Below are 12,660 nucleotides of genomic sequence, written 5' to 3'. Positions count from 1 at the left end.
AAATTGGAAAAAAAGTAAAATGGAAAAAAGAATCGTTCAAAATGATTGAAAATTTTGTATAAAAGAAAACGGTCACGTAAAATTCAGCATGTAGCACGTACCCTTCATTAACGAGTCCAAATCCAATTTTGCGAAAAATATCACGGCGTGATCACCACTTTATTGTATTTTATATATACCCTTCAATAATCTCTCAGATAAACGTCTCGGGGAGGCAAGATATTCGTTATCGTGTACTAGCTGGGACCCCGCCCGTGTTCAACATCTGGGATTATATTTCTGGGTATTTTATAGACCGTTATTCCACGATGTAAAATTGGACAGGCCTCAAAATCGCTACACACGCAAGTATAGAAACCTACAGAATAAAAATTTTCAAGAGCAAAGTCCTGAGAATTATTGTAGATGCACCCTGATACTACAAGACTGATTACTTACATCGAGTCCCTCGGATACCGACTGTCATTCAGGAAATCGCTAGGAGACTCCATTCTAATGTCAATATCGGAGTATTCCAACTCTTGGATAACACTAGAACAGGACACAGACTCATAGAAATCAAACCATTTGATCTCATTTAGTGTAGTGTAGTGTAGTGAGGTGCATTTAATAGACAAGCAACAAGGTTAATTCAAAAACATTCTTACTCCAAAGACTAAGATCCTGGGTCCTTCTAGATATATACCTAGATTTAAGTTATTGTAAAGATGAATTGTAGGTTAGTCGTCAAAGACCAGTAACAATGTAATATGGTAATAAATAACATTTTAAAAAATCCAATGATACTGAAATGAATCATATTATAAACAAGTAATTTAATATTAGAGTGTCAATCTACAATAAAAAAAACTTCAACTTTGACAGTCTTCAAATAAGTGTAATAATAAATCACTCAAATCATTATCAAGTATTTTGTGTTTCTCGACACAACAATGTAGAAATATATTCGATTTTAATTTTTAATTTTAGAATTTCGCTGATGATGTGGCAATTGTTTCGGGTGTAATTCAAAACCTGCTATCTATAATGCTCTCAACACTTCAGAGATTACACAAACATAATTTAGTTATCGAGGAAAGTATTTATTGGTATATTATTCATAACAGGAACTTACGTTTTGCTCTTTTAATTGTAATGAGATATTATTTTTGGCAAAAGTCCACGTTAAATAAAAGAAACGGCTTCGCATACTCAAGCATCAATACTGATTTCACCGGAATCTTAAACATAAATAGTTTTTATTCTAAAAATAAAACCGAAAATTCGCTTTTTATTATAGTATTTTTCTACTTTGTAGCTTTTAGTGGCTTGTATTGATTAAGGGGTATATGGTTTTTAATTTAATTAAAGTACAATTTAAAATATTTGGGGGTCATTATTTCATTCCTCCTTACGAATCCAGTGTACACTAAAATATAAAAACAAATTTTACGTCATTCAAAATGAAACTATTCTTTGCACATAATAGATCCAGCAATTATCTCTTTCCTTTTCTTTCTCAAAATGAATACGAGAAGAATACATATCTCCTTCTCACTTATGGAATAGTTAAACATTACAAAAAACAATTCATAAGCACATATTCGAATGAAATAGTGATAATCAATTAATTTATTATATGTCTCTGTTTCTTTCCAAATGTTAAAATACAGAGATACAATTACACACAGAGATCCAATTATCTCGGTTCTTTCCTCACTCAAAATTCAAAACGGGATAGAATCTGTACATATCTATTTTATGAAATTACTATTTTTATTCGAATAGTTCGTTGCCTATCGACTGTTTCCATATTTAAGTTAAAATATTTATTTAAACGTATCAAATTGACTTGTTATACATACCTCGTATCCAAGTAATTGTTATTTATATTGTTATTTATTCATATTTTTATTAATTTATTATATATACTTTAGGGTGAATTATGTGGATCGGTGAATAGAGATAAAACGAAATGAAATAGTGGTGTTAACATAATGTGACCGTTATTTATTGGCTATATAAAGAAATAGGAGAAATACAATTACATAAAACGGATGGCAGCGGTGTTACCTGGAGACGAGGCTTGGGCATAGTGGGATGGTGGCACGTCTAAACCAAACGATGGTTGAGCACTGAATGAATCCAAATATCCTTAAATAACATCCCAGATAAAATTCTCGGGGTTGCCAGCTATTCGGTATCGGGTTCTAGTAGGCGCTGCTGATACCCCGTCCGTGTTCAACATCTGGGATTAGATTTCTGGGTATTTTGTAGACCGTTATTTCACGATGTAAAATTCGACATGCCTCAAGGTCACTACAATACTCCCCTGCCAGAATTTTACATACAATTACTCCAAGCAACAAAAATGTATGAAAATATATTAAATACAAAAAAAAAATTATATACCAAACAAAATGTGCTGCACGAAAAGGGCTTTGAAAAATATGATAAATCGAAACGGTTGTGGTTGGTACGGTTGCGATCTGGTACGGCTGTTGATATCTTCCGGTCCTACAGATACCGTTGCTTCATCGTCGCTTTGGCACTTGAATGTGGTCCATCGACGACGTTGAGAACAAGCTATTTTTCGGACAGGGCTCCCGTAATCGACGCTGTGAGAGGATCGATGGTTTGACGACGTGGTACCTTATTTTCTTTGACGACGAGACGTTGGCAATTCTGGTACCTCGGCGAAGACATGACGAGTCAACGGTGACTGCAATCGGTACCTAGCTTCTGGAGCTGCTCTGTGACTAATCCCAATTAAAATTATGTTAGGTTTTTTCCTCTGCTTCTTGTTTAACACGATGTTTCCAATTTAACCTACCATCCAGATGGATACTAAGGTATTTATCTGATTCTGCTTGAGGAATCGAACATTGATATTATTAGGTTCTTGTCAAAAATTAACATGAACAGAGTGATTTTGACATTTTTTAGTTTAAATGATGAATACGGAATGATGAAGACACGAAGAGTTTAGAAATAACAACTTCCTAGAATAACAATGGCCAATTATCAAGAGAAAATTTTAAAACCTATATGATATCCGAATTTGGACAACGTAAATTTAACGTCAAACTTACACAAACATTCCAGAAATACTATTATACCGCATATTAATAATTTATTAATATCCCTAATTCATATTACAAACTACGTACATATTAAAGAACGTTGAAATTAATTTATTAATATATTAGCGATACGTAGTTGGAAAAACTATATCTAGGTAATGGTTACAGTCAGTGCACCTAAGCCGTTGATGGAAATGATAAATATTTATGCCAGCCAATGACAACGTTTACAGAGTTACCATCACATTAATCGGATACGGTATAATAATGAAATAAAATATAATTTATACTCGGCATTTGAATAAACGGTGGTCGTAAAAATTCCAAGCGCGCTTTAAAAGCTAATAGAATTTTATAAAGTGATGTAAAAATACCAATATGAATAATGTCCCGATGACTCATATCCACGTAAAAACCGAAATAATATCCAGATGTTTTATATTTGGTTGTTACCGGTCTTAAAATCAATAACCGATCACAGAGAGCCGCAAAAATTCAAATATGTTTCATGTATAAAAAGTTATAGTACACTAGTCAAAAAACTATAGTCTTTTAGGGTAAACTGATATGGCTCGGGGAATGGAGGTCAAACGAAATGAAACGGTGGTGTTTACATTATGTGACCGTTATTTATTGGCAATATAAAAAATGTAGAAAATACAAAATAGATAAAACGGATGGCAGCGATGTTACCTGGAGACGAGGCTTGGGCAGTCGATGGTGGCACGTCTAAACCAAACGATGATCGGTTACTGAATGATCGGAAATCAGGGGTATGCAACTCCAATGGTAAGTAATGGGGCAAAGTTTTGCTTAGTTCATTCATTGGCGGCGCTGACAACGTGAATTTGATTGGTTAGGCCATTTCGCCTGATTACTTTGTGACGTCACATTTATTGGCCAATAGTATTTAAATGAAAAAATCAAATTTAATTTTTAAAATTAGTTAATTAAAATAAAATCCTATACAAATATACATAAGTGTAAATAATATAAATATATATAAACAAAAAGCAAAAAAAAAACAATTATGAACTCTATTCTAGGCAAAATTAAAATATCTATAATTCTTCTATAACGCCTTCCCATATTTGTTTAGTGCCATCAATTTTATGGGATCTATTAGAGTTCTAACTTATCTTGATATATTGAAGGTAAACTTTAAATCCTTCCCTGTTGATATTGCATTAACTTCATTAAACCAAAAATATAATCACACCTCATAATAACTTTTAAAATTTGGTCTTGAAAATCATTATGGGTTGGACAGTTGAAACACTAAAAATTTATGTCTTTTTTAAACATATTTAGATTTTAGAGTATTTAATCTGTGGAACTACTTAATATAGAATGTAGACAAATATTGCATGTTGTCTCTTTTTCAGAAATTTTGTTAAATAATCTGAAATAAGACTAAAAAACAATATTAGACTCTTGTTTTTCTCAGAGCAAAGTTCTCTGAAACTGAAAATATAGACTCAACTGGTGATTTAACAACCTCAAGTGGTACTAGATTCTTCCGTTAAAAAAGAATATAAGTTATCTAACATGTTCATCTTCTTCACAATTTTCTCCGGGAGAATGATGTGAAAAAATTGAAGTGATGATGTGCCCTTTTAAAGATATCTCGAACATACTAGGTGAAGGATGCTGTTTCTACCTCCATGACCTCTAATAGATCCAACAACATTCTTTAAGCAATCTTGGCTAAGATTTGTTAAACAAATGTAGTTATTTGTAAATTTAGACAAAATAGATATCTATAAGATAATAAATCCCCTAAAAGTAGCAATTAAATTTTTAATTGATGGCACCGTAACAAATATTTTCTTAACAAGGCAATAAAATTTAAATATACAATAGCTCTACTATAAAATTATTGAACACCTATTGTTCTAAAAAGTTAAAGTATTACAAATATTTTAGGGATGTTTTACAATTAGAAGTAATATTTATTACTACTAATTATCCTTAATCTTAATTATTATCTTCTTGTAAGACTTCTTTATGTAGAGACATCACACTGACAGCATACGAACAACTTGGTAGATTAATTGAATTTTATTACTACTAACATCTTCATAAGTAGGTTTTGATTTTCTCTAAACAAACAATATATAAACAGACATGTAATAGATATATAATTTTATATGTACCTGATAAAAACAATGTTGGATATGCATTTACCCTAATACCTGTTCGCGAAAGAAGGGTAATTCTAAATTTTTCACTAAATTGTCCGCGACAGACACCATGACGTTGACATATTTCCATTTTTGGTTTATCCAGGTAACTTACTACTATTTACTTGGTCAACCCATTTTTGGAAAGGAGCGAGATCATTCTTTGGGAAACAATGTCTAATTACCGTAGTAGATTTTTACCCCGATACACTACATCTTTTGCTACACTGACGCATTGTCATCAATGTTTGTATTATTACTCCATAATAATTAATGTAAAACAGAAAATATGCACAACGTAAAACGAAGATTTCTTGATCTAAACAAAAACACAAAAACCAAAACCTTCAAACAACAAACTTAAAAATGGACGCCAATAGAAAATGCTGACTTCACACAATTTGATCGACCAATCACGTTCCTTGTTAGTGAAAGTCCAGGTATTTAAACTAGCCAATCACAATTTGCGATCGCAGCGCTACCGTTGATTGAACTAAACAAAACATGTCGGAAATACCTTTCAATAGCATCCCAGATAAACGTCTCGGGGTTACCAGCTATTCGTTATCGTGTTCTAGTTGGCGCTGCTGGCATCCCGCCCGTGTTCAACATCTGGGATTATATTTCTGGGTACTTTGTTGACAGTTATTCCACGATGTAAAATTCGACATGCCTCAAGATCGCTACAGTCTATCCAAATCATCGCAATGTTGCCGCATTTTACTTTGACTTTTAGTTTATTTTGACTTTAATATATAGCATCATTCTAATGTAAATATAATATAACACACATGTTATAAAATATAAATTTTTTTCATACCTCTGTTGAAACTACATACTTTCCTGCCTAATAACAGGAAAGAATGTTGTTTTGTCATCACTCGATTCAATAATCGAGAAAAAATGAATACGTTATGATCTAATGAATCCACAGACGAGGAAGATGTTATACAAAATGTTGATACAGAAACGCGATTAATAATAAATACAGATACGTTGCCGAAACGCGATTAATAATAAATACAGATACGTTGCCGAAGAAGTCTATTAATGTCGGGGCTAACTACCTATGGTATCACCTGGAAGTCTTATCTACCTAATTAATTGTATATCCAAGTAAAATATTTTAATTACAGTAGAGAGCACATTTACCTTTTTATGTTTAGTTCTTGTTTCCTTCATTACTGTATTTCCTTGTCTTTCTTTGCTGTCTTTACTTAATTATTGCGTATTCCCTAAAGCATTTGCAATTTCATGCAAAAGAGTTAGTATTAATTATATTTGAATTATTAGTATAATAATTACACACATATCTATGCATCTTTCACACTCTAGAATACGATTTTATACGGTTATTCTAAACTTAATTATATACTCACCTTTAGTTGTTTTCACTCTCTTCACCCTGTCTTGGTAATGGTCAGCATTGAATCATAAGCCGATATCCGGAAAGTTTCATTCAGTACTGAGTTACTGTTAAAGTCAATAACTATACCATTTAGTACTACATTATAAATTGACCATTTTTCAATTTTAAGTCAACCGGAGGGTGTTATTATAGACAATCCTTCCTTCCACATATCCAAATAGTTCTTGCTTGTATATCTTTCTTGGCCTGAATGCCTATTGTATTTATTCTTTACCGCGTACTATAACAATTCGATCTGATATGATCTGATGGGAAAATGCAGTGATAGGGAGGAAGTCGTATTGTATTGACTCTGTAGCCATATTGTGCAGCCATCAATCTACTGTGTATCTTTTTTCAGGATTATTTAAATAAACTTAAGATAAATTTAGATATTTTATTTATATATTTACCAAATAACAATTTGAAACACTCACTTACTTATAAATTGTTTTTCTTTTTTTTAGAGATTTTAGTACTAAAATTCAATGCAGCTACAGCACAATAACATATTTTCTATAAGAATTACTGTAATTAATATATAATATTATCAACAATTACCTTTCTAACGAATTTTACTAGTAATAAGGCCCCATTACCTCATTCCTGTTCGAAGGTTTAACTAGAGACGTAATCTGTTTCCAACTAATTATTTATTGACTTCGGCATCTTCAATCAAAGTAATAATAAGCAGCGATTTGAAATTTATAAAAAGAAGCGAAGCGCCAAAACAATGTTGCCAAAACAACATCAGACAGCATTGTGTCTCTTTTTAACTAAAACGAATTTGGAAACTGCAATAGGCAATACATTATACATGATGACCTGAGTTCACTGCTATTTTGGATAGACTATACAGGAGTTATGTACCGACAAAATAACAGAATTATAAATTTATATTCTTTTGAAAACGTTATGTGGCTGAAAAGGTTTTATTGTCCCATCAAAAGATTAAAATCACTGCAAGTCATCGTTTGCTGATAGAGACTTACATACTTAGAACCGTCAGCAATCATAAGAATTTCTCCTGTTTGATTAATAACTTTCAGATTATAAAGTTCCAGATTTTTTTATTTTCTTTTTGCCTTGAATGTTCTTTATAGCATGCCATGAGCATAAGAGTCTTTATTTCTCATAACTTTTATCTAGCTTAGCGTACAATTAAATTAAATCATAACATTTTACTAATACCTCATATATTTATTTTTACATTGTTTACTGTTAATTTTATGTATTAAATAATAAATAACTATATAATAAATACCTAAAAATACCTTCCTAACCACAACTCTTGTAAACAACAGCAGTTCTGACAAATTAACACGTACGCTGAGGTCCTTTTACAGTCGTTTCGTAATTTGTGAACCATTACAAACTATGGGAAAGATGCAAAAGTTGGGAAAATGAGTGCCCATGAATTGAATTAAAAAATATATGTGAAAAGAAAACATTTCTGCATCGAATAGTAACGGTGTATGAGAATTGATGTATTTCGGAAATGCCAAGTGAAGAAACATTATGGTTATCACCCGGCCAGGCGGGACCATGAAGTGTATGCGACCAAATCGTTTTGGATCTCAATTTGAACGCCCACAATACGCTGAAAGACACGAGATTTTGCAGCATAACAACTCGCCATCTCAGACATTTCCCTTAACTGTCCTAAAATGTTAATAATTATAATCAATTTTTTGTTTTGTTTTTCTCTGAAACAGCTTCAATAATAAATAAATAAAGTAAAGAGTATCGTTATCCAAAAACAAAAACGTTATATATATCAAAACTAAATTGAAATATTATTCATTGTATTTAACCCAACTAGCCATATACCATATCTAGTATTTGTCCCTCTAGCCTTGCCATATGAAGACAACAATTACATAACCAATCAAAAGCAAATAACTATATAATTAGATGAAGATATCTTCAGTCTTATAGGCGAAACGCTAACATTACCACAGCTACACTAAACATCTGTTGATATTATAATATATAAAGACATAAAAATCATATAACCAATCACCATAAAAGAATATTTATTACATTTTTATACGTTTAAATAATTCCAGTATTTACGTAGATTCTCGGACAAAATATAGACGTAAAAGAATCAAATTTCAGACAGTACAGGAAAAAAAACATAAATTTTATCTGGCAGTATAATCGAATTAAAATAAAACAGCACCAGAGATAATAAATAATATCTACCAGATAAAGACTACGAGATTTAATAGGTACACGGTGCGGTTCCCCGCCGGGCAATATACAACGGTCGAAGATGAGCTTCGGCTCTGGTTCGATATACAAGCGTGGTCAAGGTGGTTCTAATTATCAGGCCACTATTTAGATTGGTACTATTGGTTCTTGATGTTATTCATTATTTAATGAGTGAAATGGAAAAATACGTAGATACTATATTTCTATTAGCTGCAAAAATAATGTTTCTTAATAAAATTTAATAAAAAGATATTAACTTAATAGTGACCGGAATATATTATTTTGCAAATGATTAATATTCTATGTAAGTATTTAAAATTTAACATTACACAATATTTATTGCATAAATAATATATATAATTTTTTTTTATAAATAAGGTTTTACATTAGATATGTTTAGTATAAATCTTAATTTCTTAATTTAATCTTATTCTTAATTTACAAATTAATGTATTACTACTGTTCTGTTGTATTTGCATTACCAGGGTCACCATTTATATTTCGGGATTAGGAAAAAACAAATAGTTAAGCTGCGAATATATTTTTATTGTTTTTTTTTTTTAAATACTCGCCACGATTATCGATAGAGCAACCCCATATTTGCATTCGATAGGTCACAATTCGCTTTATTGGCTTGGTCAAAAGCTTGTGAGGCATCCAGAAATATTGCAGGGCAGTATTTCTTTTCTTCGAATGCCTCTTCTACAACCGCTGTTACTCTGTGCATTTCGATTGTCTATTTCTATGAACGGTTTAATACGCTTTAATAGAAGATTCTCAAATAATTGTGATATCGCAGGTAGCAGCGAAATAGCCCTATAAGCTCCAACTTGTTTTGACGATTTGTCAGGTTTTTTAAGCATAATTATTCGAACAACCTTACGATATTCCGGAACATGCTTCAGTCTCAAAAAGGCATTGAATATGTATTAGTTATTTTGTATCTTCGTGGACAAAGTATGTAGCTCCTATGTTTATTTCAGAGCCATTCTTTTCAATGCTAACTATTGTATGTTGTATTTCTTCTTTTTTGATCTCGTCTTGTTGGAAAATGCTGTATATTTAAAACGTAAATACCTATGTTTTTTTCAGCGCGGTTCTATTCTATGCTAACTATTGTAGTTTGTATTTATTCTTTCTTAAACTCGTCTTGTTGGAAAAATGCTGTATATTTTGTTTTATAATTCGAGCTGTTCAGTAAAATTATATAACGAAAACATTCCACAAGAACATATATTTTATATATTTTACCAATTGGTCTCAATAAACGTCTTTTTAAAGAATATTATTATTCTACAGCCGCTAACTATTTTCTGAAGCTGAGTAAAATTTAAGTGAGATAATATATGCGCAAAAATAACTTTTCGAGGAATATATTAAAATGTGGTTAAGTAGTTTGTCGATTAACTAGCCTCAAACTCTTAACTTGTAATCTACCGCAAGGCCAAAAATTATACGCGCAGAAAGTCGTATTAAAAGTTGACGCAATATCTGAGGCTGTGTGGAAGATGGAGCCTGATTGCCTATCCGACGAAACTTTTGTCGTCACCCTGGGTCTCTTTTGTTTAAGGCTTTAACACGGGAACTTTTTCACTAAAATTCTCAACAGAGTTCCACAGAATTATAATATGTGTGTATTGTATCGTTTAACTCGAGATAGTAAAATACAATTGCAATTTTAGAGAGATACCAACTATCTTGTCATATTTTCATTATTTAATTAGAACGTTTATAGTTAAACAAGAAGGAACCTACTCAAGACGCGAGCAAAGATGCCCGTATACAGATACATTAATATGTTAAATATATTAATAAAACTTATATAAAATTCTTCAATCCAATTTTGTGAAAACTACAATCAGATATATTAAGTGCTACAGCTATTATTTAAAAAAGTGCTTAAAATATTTCAAATAAAACAATATCCGATAATATTTTAGTGTAATGTATTGTCTTTATTTCAATTTCAATTTAAATATAATACTTGGCAAAAAGCGTTATGTTTTGACATACAAATTGAATGAAAAATCCGTACCTAATAATTCTGTACGCACAAAATAAATTAAATCTTATTTTTGCCACCAAAAAATATCTAAATATTGGGTTCAACGTCGAACGATCTTACTAATGACACACATTAAAACTAAATCAGTGCTACTACTTCATAATTAATTTAAAATAAATTGATTTTAAACATCAAAAATTAGTAAAACTTAATAATGGTCATATTCACCCGATTTAACTCCGTCGGGTGTCTGGCGATATCCTAAAACTGAAAAATGCTTCACGGACTTGTTTTAAATAGATTGAGGAAACCAAAACCGTTGGAAAAAAGCGCTGGCATACATTCTTATACGCAAGGGAATATATAACGAAAGCGAGCTAATAACATTTGTTTTCAAAATAAATTAAGTTGATCTACGTAATATTAATTTTAGTATGTCATTTTGATTCGGAATAACAACCAAATATTATATATTTCTGTCTTTGAAAAAAGTATTGCCGAAGAATACAAAATATATCATAAGTAAATCGTCTTTATAGTAAAAGGAAATTACTAAAATTGGGGTTTTTTCGTTACCACATCTATATATTTATTGCTCCCATAGTCAAATTCCAATACAAAATATACTAACGGTACCAGGGTACAAAATTATTAGGTAATAGAATATCACATAAATAGTTACCATTAGAGATATTTGTTTATATTCGTATTCATATTATAAATTTATGTAATGATACTTTACTTCGAACCATACATTATTTTTTGGCAACGCTCCAACTAAACAAAAGGAATATTTGACCATTAATATTGAAAAGAAAATCGTGAACATAAACTAGTGTTATACCAGAAATAACACAGAAAATTATCTTTTTATAATATTATATTTATCACTTTCTTTGACAAATAAAGCAATTTAACTAATGAGCCAGAAAATACCTTTATATTTATGATACAATAATTTCACAATACAGAAATAATAGTAAAAATATTACATTTTCCTTAAATGTGTTATCACTTTTTATTCACAAATTAAATTCAAAGAATTTCTAATAAAATGTACATAAATTTACAACCAAATGTCATTGGCTGAATTATTTATATTTATTTTGATTTCTTGCCTCATAGATACCCTATAAAACTTTTAAGTAAATTGTCACATTATGACATATTTAATTTTATTAATATCTCTTGTTTATATAGAAGCATTCATATTCAGACTTTTATATTTAATAATTCTAATAAATATATAAAAAATTGTTTAAGAAACGTCAAATAAATGAAACTTCATTTGTTTATTAGTTTATGTTACTGTCAATTAACCACGTCAGCTCCAAACATCGTCAAAACAAAAATATAAAGAAAAGGTCGTCTAATGTCAGCAAACGGTCGTATTTATCATACGAAACTATACATTCTCCATATTTCCATCCAATTAGACGTAATTTAGATATTTACGGGTCGGTTTTCTATACGGTTTCCCCTTGTACGGCATCCCATCGCCTCGCGTACATACCGGCAGCGTTACACGCCTGCATTTTATTCAAAAAGAAACCGGCAAATAACTGATATGTTGTATTACGACCGAGGATACAGCTCCGAGGAGATGAAAAGGCTTTTTTAAAGTCTGTGCCGGGCACGCCAGATGAAAGCCGTTCCGCGCGAACAACGGTCGGCGCGGCCGTTGTTCCAGCGGAAAAACGGAGCGGGATCGCGGCCGTGCCCATGCGGCGCTGCCGTGCGCGTCCGCGTTGCGGAGGTCTAGCGTGTGATCGCAATAATAAAATA

Source organism: Rhynchophorus ferrugineus, unplaced genomic scaffold, assembly GCF_030347505.1.
Source record: "Rhynchophorus ferrugineus isolate W39M unplaced genomic scaffold, kcgeb_rfMv2 rfM8, whole genome shotgun sequence".
Lineage (NCBI taxonomy): Eukaryota > Metazoa > Arthropoda > Insecta > Coleoptera > Curculionidae > Rhynchophorus > Rhynchophorus ferrugineus.
The sequence above is the reverse complement of the archived record's forward strand: the minus strand, read 5'-3'. Positions refer to the sequence as shown.